Raw genomic sequence first — 26,619 nt, forward strand, 5'->3', positions numbered from 1 at the left:
GGGCACGTAAATGGGGTCTAGCGACGCCCCTGATGTATAGTAAACATAAATTGTAATAAATCCTGTAGCATACTTTAGATTTTTGTTCCGTAAATTATGCTGTTACGCAGTATAATATACCTATTGTATTGGATAATTTGCATATACTACAATAGTTGTCGTATTACCACAGCAACGGTAATCACAACAGATTATTTCAACTATTGGCAAAAACACTACAGTATTTACTATAAATTACAATAGTACTTTTTGCCTGCTTTTTGTTTAGTCAGCTTTCAGGCTTTAAAACACATATGTGTAGTTAGTTGTAAAGAGTATCTGAGCTAAAGGCTGTAAAGGCTCCACCCAATTCTGTAAAGGGGGTGGGGAGCAACAGCTCATTTACATTTAAAACAACACATACAGAAACAGCATGTTACTGCTTCCACCCCCCAAAAAACAGGATATATGAAATAATTAATCATCCAAGACATATTGTGACATTATGAAGACACCTGAGGCTCACATTTTTTTATTGCACCTTCTAAAAAGAAGCCTTATAAAAAATGCTAAAGTATTTTATAGCAAATACTGTGGTGTTTTTGATAGGAAAGTATTGTAATTAATCTATTGTGGTAATTATACATTTGTTATGGTAACACAACAACTATAGCCATATAAACAAATGACACAATACCAGTTTTCACCACAACGTTTACTGTAGTAAAAACTAAAGCATACTACATTAGTTTAGCAGTTTCCTACAATCACAGTAAGCTCCAGAATTCAGTAACAGTCGTAAATAATATAATATATAAACAGTCTAATGCACAGCTATAGTATGGTTTAAAAACACTTCTGCAAGGTGCAGAATTGTATTACATAACAAGCAAAATTAGAAAGGTTAATGTTATTAATATAATTGCAAAAGACAGCAACCTAATCTGTTCTTCAATCCCAAACTCAAAGAAAATGTTAGAGCGATTCTTGATGGAATAAATAGACTAAGCCGGAGAAACTGATAGTGTGTATCTGTATCTGGAGGGCAGACGTCGTGGGCTTCTTCTGGACAGGAAGAGCCATGAGAGTTCATTCAATCTCGACTCGGCTATCAGTGCTGCTGGAGAGAGATAAAAACACCCACGCCAGACACTGAAGCTCTTCATTGAGCAAATCAAGTGGGCGCCGCTGCTAATTCACTAAAGCAGCGATAAACATATAACATAACAGACACCCGATACAGATGAAGAAACCACTCCCAGATAGCAGGCAGTAATCGGCCCGAGCTCGGCTGCCCTCCGGCGCCTCCGGCTCCGACTCGGCATCGGCGAGTGTTATCCGGGCCGAGTGCGGCCCGCAGCTCGCTCGCGCACATGCGGTTGTGATGCGGCTGTAAAGCACTGGCCCGATTCCGGTCAACCATATGGCAACCGATTAAGGCTGATGGCAACCGATTAAGTCCTTTATTTATCTAGTAATCTGTTAGCTCCACGTTTAATGATAATTTGAGAAAATATTCATGGTACGAAAGCAAAAAAAAGAGAATATTTAGTGTGGATGTTCGCAATGTTTAGACGCAAACAAAACAATATTATTTATAAATAGATTATACATGTCATCTAGAGAAAAACTATGTAAAATTCGCTTATTTTTGAGATAGCACGCTCCTGTGCTGACTGTTTTTTTTTTCAAAGCAGAAGTTGGTTTCATAATAAACACATGCGTGACTAAACTCATGATCCACACTCCAATCCAGACGGTGGCGGTAATGCTCCAAAAAGCTGGTTGTCAACCACCATGGCACGAAGATCACAAGAAGAAAAAGTTTTTTTTTTTTAAAGACTTCACGTGAATTCCGGTCAGAAAGGTAAGCTTTTTACTGCTTGTGTAATGTATAATTAGCGAATTTAGAGCTTAAAACATTTCCACGGTGTTTGGTTGTAACAGCGTTTAGTAATTTAAAACAGTTTAATACGAAATGTAACTTGCTTTAAGAAACACGACTGGAGCTAATGTATGCTAACGCTAACAGTTACAAACACGCCTGGAAGTTAATTTTCCTTTAACACAATGTTAGATTGTAACGTGTGTAGTAACTGAAAACTATTTTAATTATTTTAAAGAAACATGAAACGAATTTGTGTGTATGCTAACTTTGCGTTAAAGAAAGTTTCTGTAGACGAATCCATTAACTAACATGGCAACGTGTTTTTTTTCCTGATTTAACATTATAAAGTACCGTGGATGTTGAAAAAAATCATTGTACAGGCGTACAACTTATCCAACAGTATTAATTCTGTGATTGTGTAAATAAAAACTAATCGTTTTGGATTAATAAGATATTATTGTTTATCTTGTTTATGCAGTTAGTCACGAAAAGTGATCGAAACTCGACTGTTTACTATTCTCTTTAAATTATCCAAGAGAAATATATTACTATGCACTTTAATTCATATGTGTTAGCCTATGTGAATCAATTATATCTTTTGTTCAAGCTGTAATGGTCAGTTAATGTAAAACTGAACGTCTTAAAGCAGATTTTGATGTTTTTTTTGTTTGTTTTTTATGTTATTGACGGTGATAAATTCTGATTTAAATTAATGGGTAACAATATTTGTTGGTTAAGTCTCATTGTTCTTGTTTAACAAAGGTTAGTGAGATCATTTTGCAGTACATCACGACCAAAGAAGTCAATGGCACACTCTTTTGAACGTGAACAGGCATGTTATAGTTGTGTGCTAAAAGTCCATTATAAGCTGTAAACTGCTGATACATTTTCAACATAAATTGAGCTTTTCAGACATTACATTACTAATTGCTTCACAAACAGCTGAAATGGTCTATTGTTATTGGCTATCATCATCAAACATTTTTCACAATGGTAGGTTAATCTTCATGGGTACAGAATAATGCATGTGCTTGGCCATCTTACAAATCTATGTCTCAGATTCATAAGGCTGTCACTCTGCATGAATCTCCGAATAAATCTTGTGCAACCTTCTGTGTACTGATTATTTACACTATAGGTATTATATGCATTAATTAACTTTGATAGTATTTCAGGATTTGAACTTTTCTTTACGGGAGGTTAACAACAATGTGATGTTTTATTATAGATGCATATGAGGAAGCTCGACTAAAACATCCACATGCAACTGATTTCTGACTGGTAGACAGATGAGGACGATGATTGCCTGTCATACATCTCAAGACAGAACAGGTTTGTTTGCAATTATTTTAAACACATACTGTCAACATTGTCATTGATCTATTACAACCTGTGAGTTTTGCCCTGGCACTATACTAAAGTGATGTTTTGTTTTGTAAATGTATCTGATTAAGGGACAGTATAGACGCATCTATACCATGATGAAGAAAAATTACTTGGAACAAAGAGGCTGGATAAAAGGCAGGTATGAAGATTTCAGAAATCAATGCAGCACCACAAGTACCATCACCATCAATGACTATGGCAGAAATCTTAAGACCACCATGAAGATGCACAGATACTGTACATTCCAGTACACCAGGCGTGTCCAAACTACGGCCCGCGGGCCATCTGCAGCCCGCGAGGCTTTTTATAAATATCAATAGAATCTGGCCCGCTATACAAAAATGAACGTAATTCAATAAATAACCACCGGGTGTCGTTATTACATGCATTCAATTAAGCAGCAGTTCTTGTTATGATCTATCTCTATCTATCCATCTATCTGTCTGTCTGTCTGTCTGTCTGTCTGTCTGTCTACACACAGTTGAAGTCTGAATTATTAGCCCCTCATTGATTTATTTCTTCTTTTTTAAATATTTCCCAAATGATGTTGGAGAAAGACTTATGTTTTATTTCGGCTAGAATAAAAAGCGGTTTAAATTTTTTTATGAACCATTTTAAGGTCAAAATTATTAGCCCCTTAAGTCTTCAGAACAAACCATTGTTATAAAATAACTTGCCTAATTACCTTGACTAGTTAACTTGATTAACCTAGTTAAGCCTTTAAATGTCACTTTAAGCTGTATAGAAGTGTCTTAAAAATATCTAGTCAAATATTATTTACTGTCATCATGACAAAGATAAAATAAATCAGTTATTAGAAATGAGTTACTAAAACTAATATGTTTAGAAATGTGTGGAAAAAAATGTTTAACTCTCCGTTAAACAGAAATTGGGGAAAAAATAAACGGTGGCTAATAATTTAGGGGGGCTAACAATTCTGACTTCAACTGCATTTATATATATATATATATATATATATATATATATATATATATATATATATGTGTGTGTGTGTCTGTGTCATGTATGTAAAATTTGGCCCGCGACAACGTTTGTTTTTTTGCATCTGGCCCTCGGCCCAAAAAGTTTGGAGTACACCTATGAACATTTACAGTCTTTGTTCTAGTGCAGTTTGAGATCAAGACATAACTTATTGCATCTCGTGATGTCTTTGTAAGAATTGAAGACATCACTAAATTTGTTAAGGTTTAATGCAGCTAGAAAGTAAAGATCAACTAGAGAATATCAGCAGTGTCTAACCCACTGTTGTATTTACAGAAGTTGTATGAGAATAAGCTACAGGTTGATTTATACTAATCTGTTATTTTTCTTTTTTTAGCACGACTGACTGAAGTTTTAAAATCATGCAACGTCATAAAGCAGCAGCTGGGCCTGATTCTCACAAAACCAAAACAGACGTGATAAAATTCCAGATGTAAACACATTTGACCTTCCTTTGGCCAATTTGATTTGGAAAAGCTTGAAAATCAACTAAAGGAGCAGCCCGAACAAATGAAGAAACTGGTAAGTTCAAGCTCTTGCTAATTTCAAAGTGTTTTAAGTTTATTTGTTTTTTTTATTGTTTTTTTTTTTTTGCTTCGTAGGTAGCCTACTTTTTTCCTAATTTTTTCTTTTTTTTTACATTAGTACTTGTTCACTACTAATTATCTGTTTATCTTTTAATCACAGATGGAGTGAGGACAAATGTCCATACCACGCCACTGATAAAGAAGTGGAAAAATGCATTACAAGGTAGCTACAACTTGCCCCTGACAGGGATGGAGGAAGAAAGAAGAGAAAGCTAATGTGTCAAATGTCTACATCACTATTTTGTTTTATTTTTTAAACAACATTTTAAGTGTATTAGGATGTTCCCTGATACTTGAACAATTTGTTTCTTTCATTTGCATTTATATATATATATGTATATGTATATATATGTGTGTATGTGTGTGTGTATATATGTATGGTATGTAGGTATGTATGTGTGTGCGCCAAATTCTGAAGAAACATCTTGATACATTTTTAATAAACGTAATACAAATAAAATTATAAATATAAAATTGCACAAGACGTGTATATATATGAAATGTATAATCATCTCACTCATGTCTTGCTGTTTGTGCAATTGATTTTGTTCAAGTTTATTTAAAAATAAGTTTGACTTTATACTTCTGCAATTATTTATATATATATATATATATATATATATATATATATATATATATATATATATATATATATATATATGTTTGTTTGTTTGTTTGTTTATTATTATTTTAATGTTTTATTAAAAAATGTTTCAAGATGTTTCTTCAGAATTCTGCAGTACTTTTTACAAGTTTGACTTGTATATTTTACGGATTGTCATTGGTATTTTTAAGATGTTTCTTGCTATATCTTAAATTGGTTTCTATATTTAGGTTTATATAAAATTTAGCTGTTTGTACAAATTTTTAATTTAAGTCTATTGGGAAAACAGGGTTGTTTTAAAAACATCTGTGTTTGTGTGTAATTTTTAGATTTTTTGTTTAAATCTTTCTGTGTGTCTTTAATGTGTTGTTTTATTGTTGTTTTTATATTGATATTCTTGTGCACTACAAAATTATTTATAAAATTTTAGTACTATTTTTTTCTTGCAATTAATAAACGTTTAACATTTATTTATTTTGTCATTTGTCTGATTATTTTCGTTACAGAATATGTATGCAGTTTGCACTTTATTCAAAGGTTAAACACAGTGCTTACACTTTGTGTTTACATTATAGCCTGTGTTTGCTGTTGTATAAATTCAAATGGTTGTAATACCATATATTAAGTACCAATGTAATACCAAAAGGTTTTATAAGGTGTATAAATACGGAGTCGCGCCAGCTCCGGGCCGCAGCGCACATTACCCTCGCGCCGATTTCGGCGCGGATGCGCAGCGTCGGCTCGCTTACGGCCGCCGCATCTGGCCCGCTTGATTCGGGCCGGAATCGGGCAGTGAGTCCACAGGCATCCGGCCCGAGTCCGGCAGCCGGAGTTGGGCCGAGGGGTAAGTCTTCGGCAGGCGACAATCTAGCCGGAACTGGCCCGAGTGTATTTTGCTATCTGGGCTGACACTTATACAATCCTGTAGGTGTTTGAACACTGAGACCGGCGGAACAGCAGTGAAAAGTAAGGCAAGTTCAGACGAAGTTCAAGCTGAAACTATTTCAGATATTTTTCTAGTGATTGCATGATTAACATACACTTTTCACGAGTTCCTGTAAATTTGAACTGAATGGCATATCTGCACTTTACATTAGAATCTTCAGATTCAGATTACACAGAACTTCATTGCTGCTTTTTCTGTGTCAAATGATTGTTTAGAAATCATTTAAATGTGTTGATTATAAGATGATCAAAAAAAAAAACATCATCTGGTAGAAATATACACGTCTTTTTAGGATTTTTTTAGAAAAACAGCATTTATTTAAATTATAGTAATGTATTGACATTTGAAAGGTAATGTATTTTGGGCCAATTTTAAGATAAATAATTATAATAATACTACTAATACTAATTAAAAAACAATAATAAAAAAAAAAACACCCTTTACTGGTCTTAAAAATTGCCTAAAACTCCTTTAAAATCAAAGAAAATCCTAAACCATAACCAGAAAATTTTGTCAAACAAACCCGAATAATACTATGACTACTAGTAATTAAGTAATAAAATAAAATAAAATAAAATAAAATAAGATATAATATAATATAATATAATATAATATAATATAATATAATATAATATAATATAATATAATATAATAAAATATAATATATGTGACGGAGTGAACCCAGAGTTGGCTCACTACAAGGCGTGGGAGGCCTGAATGCCAAAAAAAGACAAAAAAAAAAAAATAAATAAATAAATAAATTATTTATATATATATATATATATATATATATATATATATATATATATATATATATATATATATATATATATATACAGTGTCCCTAAAAATCACAAAAAAAATATGTACCAAACATATATATACAAAATTACAAAGTTTCAAATCAACAAAATAAAATATAAAGACAAATATATACAACGCAAAAATTATCAGAAAAAAAAAAACAAGTCAAACGTAACCACTGTATACAAGTATCCACTTACTGAAAGTTGCTCATGGCTTTTCCACAGCACGCTCGCTCGCCATGTTAACTGACCCCGAGCTGGAGTTTGGGGTCTTTCTTTATACACCAGACTCCGCCCATCAATTGGCGAAAGCCATTTAGGTATGTATCTAAAGTATATCTCCTTTAAACTTGCCTTAACAGCATCTCTTTAAACATGAAACATTCACGTCTGCTTAACAGACAATTAAATACATAAAACATTAAACACCTATAACCATTAACAACTGTCCTCCTATAAAACAGGACAAACAACAACGCTGGTTGTACCCACATAAACACAAATGGCCGTCTGAGACGGAGGGGAGAAGTCTCACTTCTCCACAACATATTTATAATTTTACGCATCTAAAACACTTTATTTTATTTTCAGGGGACCTTTAAAACACATACAGTACATGTGTAGTTTGATATTAGAGTATCAGAGGCAAAGACTGTAAAGGCTCCACCTTTTTCGTAAAGAGTACAGGGGTCAACATCTCATTTATATTTAATGAGACACAGAAACAGTCTGTTACACTAAAATAAATTGATATTTATATCATGAAATATTAAATAATCCATGTCATATTGAGCTGAAGTCTTACTGGGGAAAAAATTGTTGAATCAACTTAACGTTTTTTAATCATTTTAACTTGCATCCATCAAACTGACAAAAAATATTCAGTTAAACATTTTATAACGAACAAAAATAGTTGAAAACTAATTAAATAATTAAAATAAGTTACTAAAGTTATAATATACCTGATAATACACTGTAAAAACATTAGGATCCACAAAATTAATTTGTGTTAGGACAACATGAAGGATTTGAGTTAACTTATTCATTCATTTATTAATTTTCTTTTTGGCCTAGCCCCTTTATTAATCAGGGATCGCCACAGTGGAATGAACCGTCAAGTTTACGCAGCAGATGCCCTTCCAGCTGCAACCCATCACTAGGAAACACCCATACACACTCATTCACACATACATTTTGAACAATTTAGCTTACCCAACCGTGGAGCACCTGGAGGAAACCCACGCCAACACAGGGAGAGCATGCAAACTCCACACAGAAATGCCAAGTGACCCAGCTGAGACTCGAACCAGCGAGTTAACTAATTAGGTTTTACAAATTTTAGTGGATTGAACATAAAACAATTAAGCTGTCCCCCCAAAAAAATCAAGAACTTAGTTGTTTCTGCTGATTTTAAAAAAGTAGTTTGAACAACAGCAAACCTCCTTTTTTGAGTGTATATAAAATATATAAGCTGCAACTTGATTGTGCATTAAAAACAAACAGAAGTGTTGCATTACTAGTGTTCACCAGCCTTTCCCTAGGTAACCTGCTTTATTCATCAGCCTATATTTGTAATAAAGTGCTCTCTGGATCAGCCGCTGTGATAAAGCCTGACCAAATGCTGCATTTTTCCACCGTCTCCTAGAGCAGGCTGGACTGCAGACAGTGCAGGAGTATTAGAGTCAATACAACATCCCACTGCAATTAATAAAGAGCCGGGAGCTGCCTGCAGCCCACAGAGAATGATGGCAGAGATTTAATGAGAAGAAATCACCCTCTCTGGTTCATCCACTACGAGGCCTGGAAATCACAGGTATGCATATATTGCCTTTAATTTAATTATTTTTATTTTTCAAACATTTCAAATTTATTGTTTAACATAGCAAGTAATTTCTTACAGTATTTCCTATAATATGTTTTTTTTTTCCTGGAGAAAGTCTTTTTTTATTTTGGCTAGAATAAAAGCAGTAATTATTTAACCATTTAAGGTCAATATTATTAGCCCCCTTAAGCAATATTTTTTTCAATTGTCTACTGAACAAATCATCCTATACAATGATTTTCCTAATTACCCTAACTTGCCTAATTAACCTAGTTACAGTAAGCCTAGGCCCACACGGAATCTGTGCGCAGAATTCTGCAGATTTTCCACAGATTTTTAGCCCATCATTAATTCTGCTTAATTACTTGAGTAAATGTGTGTAAATCTATATTTATTCAGTTTTTAAATTAAGTACAGTAGTATTAAGACTACAGGTGACTGTGCCTTCTATGTGGTGGCCCCACGGCTCTGGAACTCTCTCCCGACAGCACTGAGAACTCTGGGATCAGTTGAACTTTTTAAAAAGCATTTAAAGACACACCTTTTTGGTCAAGCTTTTATTTAACAGTATTAGTGTTTTTGTATTTGGATTTTTAATTAGTTTTAATATGTTTTAACATGCCTTCTCTTATTGTCATGTGTTCTCTTACTTGTTTTCTCTTACTGTAAGGCACTTTGTTACTCAATGTCTGGGAAAGGTGCTCTATAAATAAACCTTTATTTACTTATTATTGAATGTGAAAATGTTCATCTGATTTATGTACATTGCAGTTTGTACAGTAATATTTTCTGTCTTTTAGTAGATATATTATATGAGAGACTTGCTTTGTTTACCAAATAAAGTGAATCTAATTGGATTTGCTTTTTAAATAAAAAAAAAATTAAAGTTAAAAATCCATTATTTTTTATTTCACATATTAAAGTTTTAGTTATGATACTTCCAAAATAACTCCAAAAATACTTCCAAAAGATTTTCACCAAAATTCTCTGCAGAAATAGCAAAAAACATCAGCAGATTCCGTCTGGAGCTACCTATAACTCACACTACTTTAAGCTGAACACTAGTATCTTGAAAAATATCATCATGGCAAGATAACCAAAGCAGTTATTTAAAATTAGTTATTAAAACTATTATACATGTGTAAAAAATCTTCTTTCCGTTAATTGAATAATTTAACTGTATATAGTGCTAAGTGAGAATACAGATATGAGAATACAGAATAATATTTTCTAAAGGATGCTTTACCATAATATATTTGTGCATATACGATAGATTAATCAGTGCCAAAGCCAAACTATGATCAAATCCAAACCTTTAAAAAAAGTCCAAACATTAGTACACCCAAATTAAGATGAGATTAAATCAATTATAATAAACACACACACACACACACACACGCACGCACGCACGCACGCACGCACGCACGCACGCACACACACACACACACACACACACACACACACACACACACACACACAAAATCAATGGAAACATAAAGGATATCAAATTTTAAAATGTTTTTATTTCTTTCTTTTTTCTTTTCAAAAACTCATTTGAATTTATATATTTATATCTACACTGAAAAAAGAAATATTTATTGCATTTACAAAATTTAAGGTAAGTGGTTGCAAACAATGTATATGGGCTCAATTTAAACAAACAAGTCCTCAATTTATTCATTCATTAATTTTCTTGGCTTAGTCCCTTTATTAATCCGGGGTTGCCACAGCGGAATGAACCGCCAACTTATCCAGCACATTTTTACACAGCGGATGCCCTTCCAGCCACAACCTATCTCTGGGAAACATCCACACACATTCACACACACTCATACACTATGTACCACATGTCTTTGGACTGTGGGGGAAACTGGAGCACTTGGAGGAAACCCACGCGAACGCAGGGAGAATATGCAAACTCCACACAGAAACGCCAACTGAGCCAGCTGAGGCTTAAACCAGCGACCCAGCAAACTTCTTGCTGTGAGGCGACAGCACTACCTACTGCGCCACTGCGTCGCCATGAGTCCTCAATTTAATTTGTTTGAATTCAGCCCATATAAATAGTTTGCAACCACTTACCTTAAACATGCCCTATAATGAAAATCAATAGTCTGATTAAGAGTCTATCGTGTTAACATGAAAACAATCGTGTGAAAACTATCGTGTAAACAAATGATTCTTGATTAATTTAATCCGATTAAGGTCATAATCGTACCAAACAGAAATGGAATTTAGACATGTGGAGTATGCTGATTTTAGTCGCACTACTGAAGCGCAGTACAGTAACACTGCAATCAAACTATTGCCAGATGGGATTTTCACCAAATTTTGTGACAGGAGAGTCTATACACAAACAGCTGACTCTATTCTCTGCTCCTACCGAGTCAATGAAGGACCACAGACACCTGCATCATGAAATGCAGAGGCTTTTTTCACCCCATACGCCATGCGGTATCAAATTCTTCCAGCAGTTCATACTCGCATCCAGTAACTCGTTTATCATGGGAGGCATGCATGAAATGTTCCTGAATGAAATTAAAAGTGCCAAACTGCAGTTAAAGTCGACAAATTAAAAATGAAACACCCGAAATTACATAAAACTCCAGAGGAAATGTGGATAGCTTGATGAAACAACGACCTTAATCATGAAAGGAACATTCAAAGAGCAACTCCTGTAAACACCTTAATCATATTATAGTCTTATTCAGATTGAGGCAAATTAATCGATTACTGACTTCCATGAAAACTTGGTCATTGCCTCAATTAGTTATTTTAAAGCTTATATTTAACTTAGTATGTGGGACTTTTATTTTGAAAACGCAACCGCAAAATGTTTACTACGCGTTACTGGACACTGACATGTGCTTCAGGATGCAAAATGCATGATTTACAGATTATACATTTATTCAGCTCCACTCCCAAGAGGCATACGGTATGTTAAATTAATGAATAAAGAAATAATTAGGTAAATAAGTAAATAGACAAATAAGAAAATAAATATGTAAACAAATAAATTAAAAAGTAGATAATGTTTAATGTAAAATGTTTAATAAGTAAATAATTAAATAAGTAGGTAAATAAATGAATGAATTAATAAATAAATAGTTAGATAAATAAGTGCATAAATAAGAAATAAAATATAATCAAATAAATATGTAAATAAGTAAATAAATGTATAAATGAATTATTAAATAATTATGTAAATAAGTAAATATATAAGTAAAAAATGAATAAATAAAAACTTATGTAATTTAGTAAATGTGTCATTAAATAAGTAATTATATATGTAAAAACAATTAAATAAACAAGTAAATAAATAAAGAAGTATTAAGTAAATAAGTAAAGAAGTTTTAAAAATGTTTGATAAGTAAATAAATAAATATTGTTAAATAAATATGTAGGTTTATTTGCATTTATTTGTGTTTCATTGCATGTTTTGTTAAAGAAACGGATAAAGCATGCATTTTCAAATGAGGGTGTACTCATTTACGCTGAGCACATTATATATAACATCGGATAATGCACGCGTGGACAGCATGTGAGTTCATGCATATAAATACACAGAGTCTTGAAATTTAGCATGTGGTTTTTGTCCTGAGGGATTTCTAGACGTCTCGGTGGAGATTCCTGGGTGTGAGATGCATTCAAGGACACAGCGGGGACAAGCATCCCCTTAATGACAGTGCAGTTACACACACACACACACACACACACACACACACACACACACACACACACTTAGCACCTGCACATTGGTGTGTTTTGTAAGGCCACAGCGGGGAATTGTTAAAGTAAGTGGGGCAAAATCAGTGACACACATAAATCTTGTGTCGCCACACTTTACGGCAGCCAATGGACTCCCAAATGGGTTTGACGAATCTGTGTCTCTGCAGTTCCAGTGTGTTAATAAACTGCAAGCTGCTATATGGGTCACATATACATTTCGAGAAAATAAATAGCTCCAATTTTTATTAAGTGTCCTTAACTACTGTGTACGTTAATCAAAATATAAATACAAAGTACGTAAAGTGTTGGAGAACATTTCTGGTGCTCTTGAGGTGAGATACGGGTAGGGTTGGAAACAGGTTTGGTGGTCTGGGTACGTTTAAGGGTGGGTTACGGTGTAAGAAATAGTTAACAGTGTAATTATAAATGGAGTTACAGAAATTAATTACAGATATCAATCATAATTACAAGTACAATGTAACAGATGTATTTAGACAGTAAGTACATTGTAACAGTTTATTAATTTCAGTGTAAGTACATATTAGTTAAGGACAATATAAAGTGGGACCACATAAATTATTACATTTTTAAAAAGCATAAGTATTTGCTTGTTAGAAAAGGATGAACACTATGTTGATGCTGTAAGTTTGTCAAACTGCACCTAATTTTGCCAAAAAAAAAAAAAAAAAAAAAGATTATTTATCGGCCACTTTATTAGGTACACCTTACCCCCTTTTGCCTTCAGAACTGCCCTAATCCTTCATGGCAGAGATTCAACAAGGAACTGGAAATATTCTTCAGAGATTTTGCTCCATATTGACATGATAGCATCACGCAGTTGCTGCAGATTTGTCGACTGCACATCCATGATGCCAAGTTTCTCTATTGGATTGAGGTCTGGTGACTGTGGAGGCCATTTGAGAACAGTGAACTCATCAAGAAACCAGTCTGAGATGATTCGCGTTTTATGACATGGCGCGTTATCCTGCTGGAAGTAGGCATCAGAAGATGGGTACACTGTGGTTATAAAGGGTGTACGTGGTCAGCAACAATACTCAGGTAGGCTGTGGTGTTGACACGATGCTCAATTGGTACTAATGGACCCAAAGTGTGCCAAGAAAATATCCTCCACACCATTACACCACCAACAGCAGCCTGAACCGTTGACACAAGGCAGAATGGATTCACGCTTTCATATTGTTGACGCCAAATTCTGACCCGACCATCCAAATGCTGCAGAAATCGAGACTCATCAGTCCAGGCAACATTTCTCCAATTCTCTATTGTCTAATTTTGGTGAGCCTGTGTGTTGTAGCCTCAATTTCCTGTTCTTGCCTGACAGGATTGGCACTCGGTGTGGTCTTCTGCTGCTGTAGCCCATCTGCCTTAAGGTTGGACGTATTGTGCATTCAGAGATGCTCTTCTGCAGACCTCGTGATTATTTGAATTACAGTATAGCCTTTCTATCTGCTGGAACCAGTCTGGCCATTCTCCTCTGAACTTTAGCATCAACAAGGCATTTGCGCCCACAGAACTGCCGCTCACTGGATATTTCCTCTTTTTCTGACCATTCTTTGTAAATCCTAGAGATGGTTGTGCTTAAAAATCCCAGTAGATCAGCAGTTTCTGAAATACTCAGACCAGCCCATCTAGCACCAGCAACCATGCCACATTCAAAGTCACTTAAATCATCTTTCTTCTCCTTTCTGATGCTTGGTTTGATCTGCAGTAGATCGTCTTGACCATGTCTAAATGCAATAAGTTGCTGCCATATGATCAGCTGATTAGAAATTTGCATTAACAAGCAGTTAAACAGGTGTACCTAATAAAGTGGCCGGTGAGTGTATATTGCACATATATATATATATATATATATATAATAAATAAAAGTAATTTGTACCCTCAAAAAACTAAAATTAAAAACCCAATAAAGTATTTATTAATGATTATTAATTATATTTAAAATGAGCTGAAACAACACAGTTCTTCAGTAGTTCTTTATAGATAACCTAATTGTTGTATGTTCAATCCACTTAAATTTGTAAAAACTAATAAGCTAACTTAATTACGTCATGTTGTCCCAACATAAATGAATTGCGGGGAATCGCATTTTTTTCAGTGGTGTCCCAGAATGCCCTTCCTCAGGAGCATGTGATGCGGGTTTCTCTCTGGTGGTCAGGAGTGCTCAGTCTTTGCCCCTAGCGTGTAGGGCACTTCAGAGTCATTATTGTAAATAGGTCATGGGGTAAAACTGGCAGACAGCCTCCTTTTATATCCAAGACATGTGCAGATCAACCCGTCTCCAACATGTGCCGGAAACTGCCCTGGATGCACTCGTCCGATTAAATGGTAAGTGAGACCATATCTGTGTGCGTGTTTGAGAGAGAGAGAGAGCTGCTAACCATGAATTAATGACGCTCTGCCGTGGGGTTTTTCAGCCCACACAAAAGCTCTCTGTAAATGAGGATATCGCTGTCTTATGCAATCCGAAGAGAGTAAATGTGCAGTTGTTCTTGTGTGGGTTGAATGTGGGTCTGAGCAAATACACAGCACACCTGAAGGCTGACGGACGACAGTGAGACTAGCTACAAAAAGCTAGTGCGCATGATAATAAAGAATCCAGAGATTTCAATTGGGATGGAATAAAAGAGGATTTTAGTTACTTTCGATGAAAATATTTACTGGGTAGAATGCAAAATATTAGACTGAGGAGTGCTGATGTGATTTATTTAGCATACAAAATACAGTGCAATATTTTACAATATTTTGAATTGTAATAATGTTTTATTGTCATTACTTGGTCATTTAAATTTTTTTTTAACCAATAAATATTTAGATATTTTGTGCACCCTTTCAAATATGAAAAACTTACATATTCTTTTAATTAAATAACATTTATATAAAAAAGTAAGTGATTTTGTAAATAAATAAATAAATACAAAAACAAATAAGTAGATAAGTAAATAAGTATTTTTTTAAATGTTTAATAAGTAAATAAATAAATAGGTAGGTAAATAAATATATAAATAAGTAAGAAAATAAATAGGTAAAAAAGTAAATAAATAAAGAAGTATTCAAGTAAACATGTTTTTAAAAAGTTTAATAAGTAAATGAATAAAAAGATGTACAAATAAATGAATGAATAAAAAAGTAAACAAATAAAGAAGAAAACAAGTATGTATGTAAATAAACAGGTAAATAAATATAGAAATAAATTATTAAATAATAATGTAAAAAAGTAATTAATAAAGTTAAAAAAGTAAATAATTATGTAATTAAGTAGATATGTCATTAAATAAGCAACTAAATAAGTAAAAAAATAAAAAATAAATAAGTAAATAAACTAAGAAGTAAATAAGTAAATAACTAAAGAAGTTTTAAAAAAGTTTAATAAGTAAATAAATAAATAGTTAAATAAATAAATAGGTAAATAAATAAATAAATGAATGAATAAATAAGTAGGTAAATAAATAAATTAATAAATAATTAAACAGGTAAATGAGTAAATAAACAAAAAAGAAAACAACTAAATAAATATGTAAATAAGTAAGTTAATAACTAAATAGACAATTAAATAAATAAGTAATCAAATAAGTTAACAGTAAATAATTAAATAGTTATGTAATTAAGTAAGTAAATATGTCCTTAAATAAGTAAGTAAAGCAGTTAAAAAGCAATTAAATAAATATGTTATTTAATAAAGAAGTAGAGAGGTAAATAAGTAAAAAAAGTTTTTAATAAAATAAAATGTTCAACAAGTAAATAAACAAATAAATTATTTAATTAATTAATAAGTAGGGAAATGAGTAAATAAAGAAGAAAAAAAAGAGTAAACAAGAAAGAAAGTAAATAAATGAAGTAAAAATATGTTTTAAAAAGTTTAATAAGTAAATAAATAAATAGTTAAATAAGTAAATAATTATATACAATTATTTAAAAATTATGTAAATAAGTTTAAAGCAAAACAAGTAAAAAGTTTAATATTTATGTAATGAAGTAAATATGTCATTAAATAAGTAATCAAATAAGCTAAAAAAGCAAATAAATACATAACTGCATATATCTATGTTATTATTATATATTATTATTATTATTATTAAGTGTAAAGTAAAATATAGTATAGGTCATGTCTAAGATTTAGACACTAATAGCAATGTACATAAAAATGAATATTTATTTTAGTATTTATAAAGCAAAATGGTACTCCCCTCTGGGTATACATAAGCAACACTATGACGAGGTCTCATTCGCTAATGTTAAGACATCAGTTAACATGAATTTTGTTAAACAATAATTTGTTTTCACTTAACTTATCATTAACCTTTTCTAATTTTCATTAATAAACATGTATTCTCTGTCCATGTTTATAGCAATTAAATGAATGCTTTAAATGATGTCAAATATAAGATTTAGATTTTAGTGATGTCTAACAAGAAAAAAATGATCATGCATTAAGGTCAACAAATGTGTAGCCTGTATATCCTGTACAGTGTCTCCATGTAGACTGTTGACTGTACAGTAATTATACAGATTTCAGGATTTGTTTACTATATGAGAAACACACACATCATTACACAGCATCAACACACACTGTCATCAGCAGCTTATGGTCAAATGGCTCACGTCTGTTTCTACTGAAAAACACACCTGAGGAGAATGCAAATAAAAAAAAACACACTTACAGTTTGCCATTTCCATTTGGAGAAGATATACAAGTCAATCGGATATACTGTAGCAGACGTCCGGATTCAAGTGCACAGTTTTCATGCACACTTAACATGTCAGTGCACGTGTGTGAGCTGAAAAATGCATGTGCTTTGGTTCAAGACTAAAACAGAATGGTTTAAAGCTGAAGAAGTGTGAACGTTGTGCGCCACGAGAGTCGCATACTTTAAAGCAGGGTTAGCTTTGGAAGCTAGTCACTCAAATACACACTCAAACTGCATGTTTCTGATGTTTTTAGCACTTTTTTCTTTCTCGTATCAGCCTGTGAAGTTCAAGTGAACATGAGCTTCACAGAATTACAGTGTGACTTTACCAATGTTGACAGTGTGAATTTAACACATAAAGAGCTCGTCTACATTAAATGATGACTGGTAAAATACATAAAGTACTAACGAAGCAAAATAAAACACATAAAGCAACAGATAAGAGTTTGTGAGTGAGTGTGTGTGTGCGAGACGGGGGGTTTTTTTCAGCGTAAAGTGCAATATTAAGACTTAACTATGTTAATTAATTAGGTTAGGTAAGTTAAGTATGTCATTGGACAACAGTGGTTTGTTGTGCCAATTGTTAGGACAGCGTTGTTGTGTTTCTGTGTGTTGATTTTTATTTCTAGATTGGGGGCGTGCCTTCAGCGCACCTGATGCTGGTCAGCGCCCTTATTTAAACCCCGGCAGAGAGTTTGTCGGGGCCGCTGTCCCTTCACTTGGCAGTTGGCCAGAGCCGCGCTCCTATTTGGGCATTATGCTCTGTTTCGCATCCATACACTATCACTGACAACATTTACCACATCCATACTCTTGCATTTCACACTGATTGAACATACTGATACTGATATTTTGATTATATAATTTAAATTGAGTTAAATAAATCTTCTTTTTGATTATACTTCTCCTTGTCGTCTCCCTTATTATGTTACATCCCTGAGCCAGGTGTAACACAATAAAGGAAAAGAAATAAATAAATAAATAAAAAAAAAAAAAAAAAAAAATATATATATATATATATATATATATATATATATATATATATATATATATATATATATATATATATATATATATATATATATATAAATACAGTTGAAGTCAGAATTATTAGCCCCCCTGAATTATTAGACCGCTTGTTTATTTTTTTCCCCAATTTCTGTTTAACGGAGAGAAAAAAAAATCAGCACATTTCTAAACATAATAGTTTTAATAACTCATCTCTAATAACTGATTTATTTTATCTTTGCCATGAAGACTGTAAATAATATTTTACTAGATTTTTTTCTAGATATTTTTCAAGACACTTCTATACAGCTTAAAGTGACATTTAAAGGCTTAACTAGGTTAATTAGGTTAATTAGGCAAGGGTTAGGGTAATTAGGCAAGTTATTGTATAACAGTGGTTTGTTTTGTAGATTATCAAAAAAATATATAGCTTAAAGGGGCTAATAGTTAGTAATAATTGTCCCTAAAATGGTGTTTAAAAAATTTATAACTGCTTTTATTCCTGGTGAAATAAAACAAATAACACTTTCTTTAGAAGAAAAAATATTATCAGACATACTGTGAAAATTTCCTTGCTCTGTTAAACATCATTTAGAATATATTTTTAAAATTGTTTCTTTTCTTTTTCTTCTACTCCTCTCCTTCCTTTTCTGTTTTTATTTTTTATTTTATTTTATTTATTTATTTTTATTATTAGTATTTTATTAATTTTTGTTTATTATCATTAGTTTATTTTCTCTTTTCCTCTATCTCCCCTTCAACTTACTACTTACTACTATTATTATTTGTTATTATTATTATTATTATTATTATTACTTGTCTTCTCCCTGATTTCCCATCCTCCCCTCTCCTCGACACCTTTGTCATAAATGGTATTACTTTTATTTTTTGAAATCATTATTATTATTATTACTGTTCTGACTTGTCCTGTTATCTTTCCATTATCATTATTACAAGTATTTATACCATTATCATTATTAAGGTTGCAGTTGTTGTAGTTGTAGCGGTAGTAGTTGTAGTAGTAGTAGTAGTTGTTGTAGTTGAAGTAGTAGACAGTGTAATAGTATCGATTGTTATTGAGTAATTGTTAAAGAGATTTTTGAAGTAGTAGTTCATGTAAGTAGTAGCAGAAGTAGTAATGGTGTGGTAGTTACAGTAGTAGTAGTAGTAGTCGTTGTTGGTGTAGTAATATCAGTAGTAGATGTTGTTGATGTAGATGTAGTAGAAGTGATCGTGGTGGTGGTAGTAGCAGTAGTAGTAGTAGCAGTAGACGTTGTTGTATTAGTTGTAGCAAACGCTATAGTAGTATCAGTAGTGGTAGTCGTTGTAGTAGTATCAGTATTAGTAGACTTTGTAGTAGTAGTAGTAGTAGTAGTAGTCGTGGTTGTGGCTGTAGTAGAAGCAGTAGTAGTTGTAATATAAGTAACTTTTTGTAGTAGTAGTTTGTGTAGCACTTGTGATTTATTATTACTGTTGTCCTTTCTTTCTTTTTACTCTCATTTTTACTATCGTACATTAATAAGCATTGTTGTTACTCCCTACCTCTGACTGGTTTCTTTCTATACGTGTTATCTATATCTGTGACACTTGCTTCATTTATTGACTGTTATTGTTCCTTATGTATGTACTCTGACCTGTCCACCAAGTTACCTTTACATGCATACACACACTCACACACACACACACACACACACACACATACCAGTACATGACTATATTGTTGTTGTTTTTGTTTTGTTTTTGTTTCGTTGCTTTTTATTTGTTATTTGTTGACGTTTTCTTGTATTTGTATGATTTTTGCATATTCTAATAAAAAAAAAGGAAATATTTTAAAAAGAAGAAAAAAATTTAAAGGGGGCTAATAATTCTGACTTCAACTGTATATATATCAGAGGTCGCGTTAATCGAATATTTTCTGTCATTGACAGATGTTTTTCAGCAGTGACGGAAAAATCTGAAGGTGATCTGTCATTTTGACGGATTATGCTGAAGTTGATCTATTGTAATTTGTAGCTAACTGTAATTCCCTCTCCTGTCCAGCTGATGGCGATTGCCGTTGTTTTGTCTCCTCTTTGTCACCGCCAAATAGTTGTGATATTAATAATAAAGTTGAAAAATGAGGAAGTGATGCAGTGGACGATAAAGAACAAACAGACAAAAATACGATCCAACCAAGCGGCAGCTACCAAGGAGGTCAGGTTTATTGTTTATATTGATGTAATTGTTCACTACAAAATCCTTTATTCATTTTTAGTATTATTCGTTTCTTGCTATCAATAAACATTTATTATTATTTATTTTGTCCTTTGTTTATTTTTGTTATAGGATTTGTATGTCGCTTGCATTTTATTCAAAGGTTAAACGCAGTGCCTACACTGTCTGCTTACATTATAGCCTGCGTTTGCTGTTATATCAACTCAAATTGTTGTAATACCATGTATCAAGTACCAATGTATTACCAAAAAGGTTTATATAAAGGTATATGAAGACTAATCGCGCCAGCTCCAGGCCACAGCGCACATTCTCTGAGAATCTAGCCAGAACTGGCCCGAGTGTATTTTGCTATCTGGGGTGTGTTGGAGTGCGTTGTGAGCACTACAGGACTCAGAGGGATGCCCCCGCAGTCTCCTTTGATGGGTTTGATTAAGCACAGGCAAGCACCCAGCTCAGGTCGACGCAGGAGGAAGATATGAGTTAAGGCAGATAGGAGTTATTGTTCATTTGTCAAATAAATAAATGAATAATTTAGCCTATGTGCTCTTTGTGCAAGTTCATTTTTAAAATATGAATGAAAAAAGAGATCAGAAAGTCTGCAAATGAAATAACGATCAATAATAAGTTATGATGGAAATTTTACAACCCTCTCCGTCAAAATGACGGTCAATGAGAAAGTCTAACGAGACATATTATTATTATTATTATTATATATAATTATTAGCCCCCTTGAATTATTAGCGCCCCTCTTTATTTTTTCCCAAATTTCTGTTTAATGGAGGAAAGATTGTTTCAGCACATTTCTAAGTATAATAATTTTAAAAACCTATTTCTAATAACTGATTTATTTTAACTTTGCCATGATGACAGTAAATATTATTTTACTTGATAATTTTTCAAGACATTTCTATACAGCTTAAAGTGACATTTAAAGGCTTAAATAGGTTAATAAGGTGAACTAGGCAGGTTAGGGTAATTAGGCAAGTTATTCTATAACGATGGTTTGTTCTGTAGACTATAGAAAAAAAATATAGCTTAAAGGGGCTAATAATTTTGTCCCAAAAAATTCAATTAAAAAAATTCAAAACTGCTTTTATTCTAGCCAAAATAAAACAAATAAGACTTTCTCCAGAAGAAGAAATATTATTAGACATACTGTAAAAATTTCCTTGCTCTGTCAAACATCATTTGGGAAATATTTAAAATTGAAAAAAAATCAAAAGGGGGCTAATAATTCTGACTTTAACTATATATATATATAAATAAATTTAACAATAATTATAACCATTATCTTTTTATATATTTTAATTTTATATTATAATACGCATTTATTTTATCTTCATAATTTCTGAATTAAAAATTATTGTTTGCTGGGGTTTTTACTGAAAGAAGTAAAAAAAAAAAAAAATGATGAAAAGGCTTCATTTTCTTAATAGCAAAACATAGCAACCATCTGCTAAGTCTATATGAACTTTGCAGGAGTGCATTTCTTACAGCGTGCTGCAATGCTGCTGTCTCTGTGAATCAGACAGGCGGGTCTGTAGGAGCTCAGTGAGTCGTATGTGACCTGACGGGGGCAGATCCTCTAATTCAGGGAAATCTCCAACAAAGCAAACCCTGAGGGACCACATTAAAAACGGCCCCCAGAGCTTCATTTTCTCTTTAACAATCCTTTTAGATCACGATTTAACTTGCTTGTTCCTTCTGAGTTTTCATTAATATCCTGTTTTATCCTTCAGTCTCATTACTCAGATGATATAAGAGGAGCAGTGTACTGTATGCTCTTTATTGCTCGGTTTTCTCCATCTGCCATGTGGGTTTTGACCCATTTAAGAGACCTCAGCGACTCACCCAATCAGACTGCACAAACCCACAGCCACCAGCAAACAACAACACAACATTCAATCAGACACCAAGATTTGCTTGATCTTATGATATATAGGAGGTCACTGTTTTATCAAAGGTTTTCGAGCAGTCGTAGTTTTGTCAAAAATATGAATATACTGATAAATATCGCTAATGAAATATTTAAAATGATACAATCTTGGTTTTGGTTAGTATCAATACTGGCTTTGCTCTCTTCCCACCAGCAGGGAGATGAATAATCAATAACAATGTTAAGATGTTAAGCAGGTTTTATTCATTTGTTTGTGTTGTGTAAAAAAAGCAGTGCATTTTTTTGGAGTGTTTGGGTTGTGAAGATTTGCAGCGCGTGTGATATAGATCTAGGTACAGATATAGATCTTTTCTTAATCTGCTGGCGTATTTTTTAAACGCACGTGTTGTCTTAAATTGCAGCACGTTAAAGGGCCATGACACCCCCACTTTCAGTTAAAGTCTACTTTAGAATTTTTTCAAAAGATGCATGATAAATGGGCGTGGAGCTCTGCGAGCATAGGGCAGGAGTGGGCGTGGCCACCAGGGGAGAAGGGGAGCGAACAACTGTTGTTGACGGTTAGCTCACAAAATGAGACACAAACCCTGAGACGCATGAGTTTATAGTTTACAACGTTAAAATGCAAAGAAATAAACAGTAATTTAATGCCCTGCTACATTTGTTATTTGTAATTTCTTATACACATAACCATAATTTATATCATTATAAAGATAAGTGTGTTCATGTAAACACTATAAATGAGGATTCTCCCTCGATCCCCGGGTCTATTATAGATCTGAATGCAGACTCAGTGCAGCAGGTCTCCTGACCTGTCTATTTTAACCATTAGCCCTGCTGGTAATCTGGAGGATTTAGGCAAACACAGCAGCACGGCGATGTGTCTGAATGTGAACGAACTCCTGATAAAAGTCAACGTCCGCCATTCTCTAATTCGCGTGCTGCTCTCCCGACAAAAATGCTTGCAGCACACACACACAGCTTTGCTGTATGATCGGCCCTGACAAAATCGCGGGGATAAAACATGCAACAAACCCCGTGGATCATGGAAACAAACACATACGAGCCTTCATGAACGGCTACTGCGTGCCTTTGGTCTGTGTCTCACAGCTTGCTTGAAACTGGCAGGTCTGCCTTCGGAGTGCACGTGCTCTCATGAATAATTAAACAGCCGGCTCTTCTCATAGGTTAAAAAACTCCGCTATGAATAATAATGAGAAACCGACGCGTCATCATTGCACTTGCAGTACTGTGCTATGTCGCCGATTTTGATCCCGCCCCAAAAATCATTTTAAACTCGGAAGCTGAAATTAGCTGACAAAAGCTCGAAATTATCCAGTTTTCCCCACAATTAAAGCTGACAGGTGCTAACATTGTCTTAACTGATGCTCAACACACACAAATCTGTTAATATAAAAAAAAAGTTCTCCAGGGTGTCCTGAACCTTTAAGCTCTCTCAGCCACCATACTTTATACATGCAAAACTGCCAATCAGACTAGTGGGCGTTTACTTCAGAGTCTACAATTAGCCACGCCCATTTAAACAGCATGAAGTCTATGACAATGATACAGAAACACAAAAGAACTTTTATTTCAGAGGACTTTAAATATACAAAACTGTTAGCCAATCAGACTAGTGGGCGTTTACTTCAGAGCCTACAATAAGCCACGCCCATTCAAACAGTGTGTTCTAACGAGTGCGTCAAAAAACCTTTGAAAATAGTCTCATACTTCTAAATAAATAGTTTTTTGGTATCAACATGTCTTGACAATGTTACTACAAAACAAAGAAAAAAGGCATTTAACGGCCCTTTTAAATGTTTCATGTGAGCCTGGGGCATCCAATAACCTACAGCAGGGCAGCAGGCCCCCGAGGCAATTTGTTTCGACCCTCTAAAATAGTATGACCAAGACATCAAAATAAATTTAGTTCAGTCTAAAAATGGTCGCTATAGTTATGAAGTAATGTGCGTCTGTTCAATGCAGCACAAGCTGCAGCGGCTGCGCAGAGCGTGAGTGTAATATATGCCAGTGGCACGGGCAGCCGAAAACATCTGGATGTGTTTGTAGAAAAGGCCTTTTGTGTTATGCATTGATATCGTCAATAGGGATGCAACGATCTATCTATCTATCTATCTATCTATCCCTTTATTTACTTCTCTATCTATCTATCTATCTATCTATCTATCTATCTATCTATCTATCTATCTATCTATCTATCTATCTATCTATCTATCTATCTATCATTATTTACTTATGTATTTATTAATCTATCTATCTATCTATCTATCTATCTATCTATCTATCTATCTATCTATCTATCTATCTATCTATCTATCTATCTATCTATCTATCTATCTATCTATCTATCTATCCATCCATCCATCCATCCATCCATCCATCCATCCATCCATCCATCCATCCATCCATCCATCCATCCACTCATTTATTTATTTATTTATTTATTTATTTATTTATTTATTTATTTATACAAGCAATTATGTTTTATTTTTCTATATCATGGCACAAAACTCACAGAAACGTTTAGTCTCTTTGAACCTAGCAGAATAAAAATAGTAAAAAAAAAAAGTTCAATTAAACAATTATATCAATATTAATAAAAATAATTAAGTACATATGTAAATACTGCAAAAAATGACATAATAAATAATAATAAATTATTATCATTAGCAACACAAGTACTGAAATTGTCACAATCACCAGCAATCGAGGCTTTGCAGATGGCTGGAAAACACGCATCATTACCTGGACTACAATTCTGTCACCATTTGAACTACAACTCCCTTCAGGCATCACATAAACACACCTGTTCCGGTTCTCCTTTGATTACACACATACATAGCTGGGAGCTTATCGATGACTGATACCCAGGGGGAAAAATATGAAATTTAATTTTAATAAGAGGAAAAATCAAGAGAATCAAAGTATAAGACGTGGTTGACATTATGAAGTTTGTTCAGTTTTTTCACTTACTTGAATTTAAATGCATTATATTTTGAGCCCTATACATGTAAGGTGATCAGAATATTATTTTACTAAAGATAAAACTATTTAACAAATGCAAAACAACTAAATATATTGGCTATATTCACTAAAAATTACATTTTACAAAATATAATTTTTTTTAAAGGGGGTGTACTCATTTATGCTGTGCACTAATGCACATATTTTTTATATTGCCTTAATATATATATATATATATATATATATATATATATATATATATATATATATATATATATATATATATATATATATATATATATATAATTTTTTTATAAATTATATATTTTCATATTCACATTATTAATATTTAATATTTTTAAAACAAATTATAACTCCAAAATAAAAAAAATATTCTTAATATAACCCCTAAATATATATTTTTACTTACTTATTTACATAATTATTAACATATTATAACTGCTGCCACAGACTCAGCCTCAGCTTCAGCTTTTATCATGGCATGACGCAGCGGGTTCAGCTCATTCTCACTCCTTTACATCTCCTCTGAGGGTTTCCAGATGCCTGTCCCTCCACCTGACAGACTGTCTGTGTGGCAGCAGACCGCCTGTGCCATGCTGTTGATTAAGGTTGCATAAGGCTATTTCTCGCTCCGTTTGCCCTGTGAGAAAAAAAACTATAACAATCTGCGCTGTGTGGGATTTACACTGAGTACTATTGTCCTGATAACTCACACACACACAAACACACACAATCTTGCTCTCATAACAAGAGGCCACTGATCTGAGCCCCTTCAGCCTGAGTGTTTGTATCTTTCCTCCCTGCAGGACAGGTCACATGACTGGTGACATCACAGATTAAGAGCATGGCCACTCTGACCAATTAACACCAATACATATATTGTATATAAAATACATTTGAAATAATAATAATATAGAAAATTAAATTAGATGAAAAGCTTATTGAAGAAAAAGTACAATTTAAGCTCCAAAACATTTTTTACATTAAATTAAATTTTATTTACAGCCATATCACCCTGCAGCCCAAGACCGGTTACTCA

At 33.2% G+C, this 26,619-nt stretch overlaps 1 protein-coding gene and 1 long non-coding RNA gene across 6 annotated transcripts in view; one reads left to right on the top strand and one right to left on the bottom strand.

Moving 5' to 3' along the window:
* Positions 1–26,619, bottom strand: part of ptprea (protein tyrosine phosphatase receptor type Ea) — a 197,129-nt gene that overhangs the window by 61,168 nt on the left and 109,342 nt on the right. The gene's annotated exons all lie outside the window — the stretch shown is intronic.
* On the top strand, positions 1,791–5,916 carry LOC137496843 (uncharacterized). Of its 2 annotated transcripts, none has more exons than XR_011017471.2 (6): positions 1,791–1,846; positions 3,096–3,199; positions 3,322–3,392; positions 4,593–4,777; positions 4,943–5,240; positions 5,561–5,916. It is a non-coding gene; the product is annotated as an uncharacterized lncRNA (long non-coding RNA). The 2 variants fall into 2 exon arrangements; XR_012388175.1 differs by having other exon boundaries at positions 3,322–3,388.

The sequence above is a fragment of the Danio rerio genome, chromosome 12, assembly GCF_049306965.1.
Source record: "Danio rerio strain Tuebingen ecotype United States chromosome 12, GRCz12tu, whole genome shotgun sequence".
NCBI classification, from domain to species: domain Eukaryota; kingdom Metazoa; phylum Chordata; class Actinopteri; order Cypriniformes; family Danionidae; genus Danio; species Danio rerio.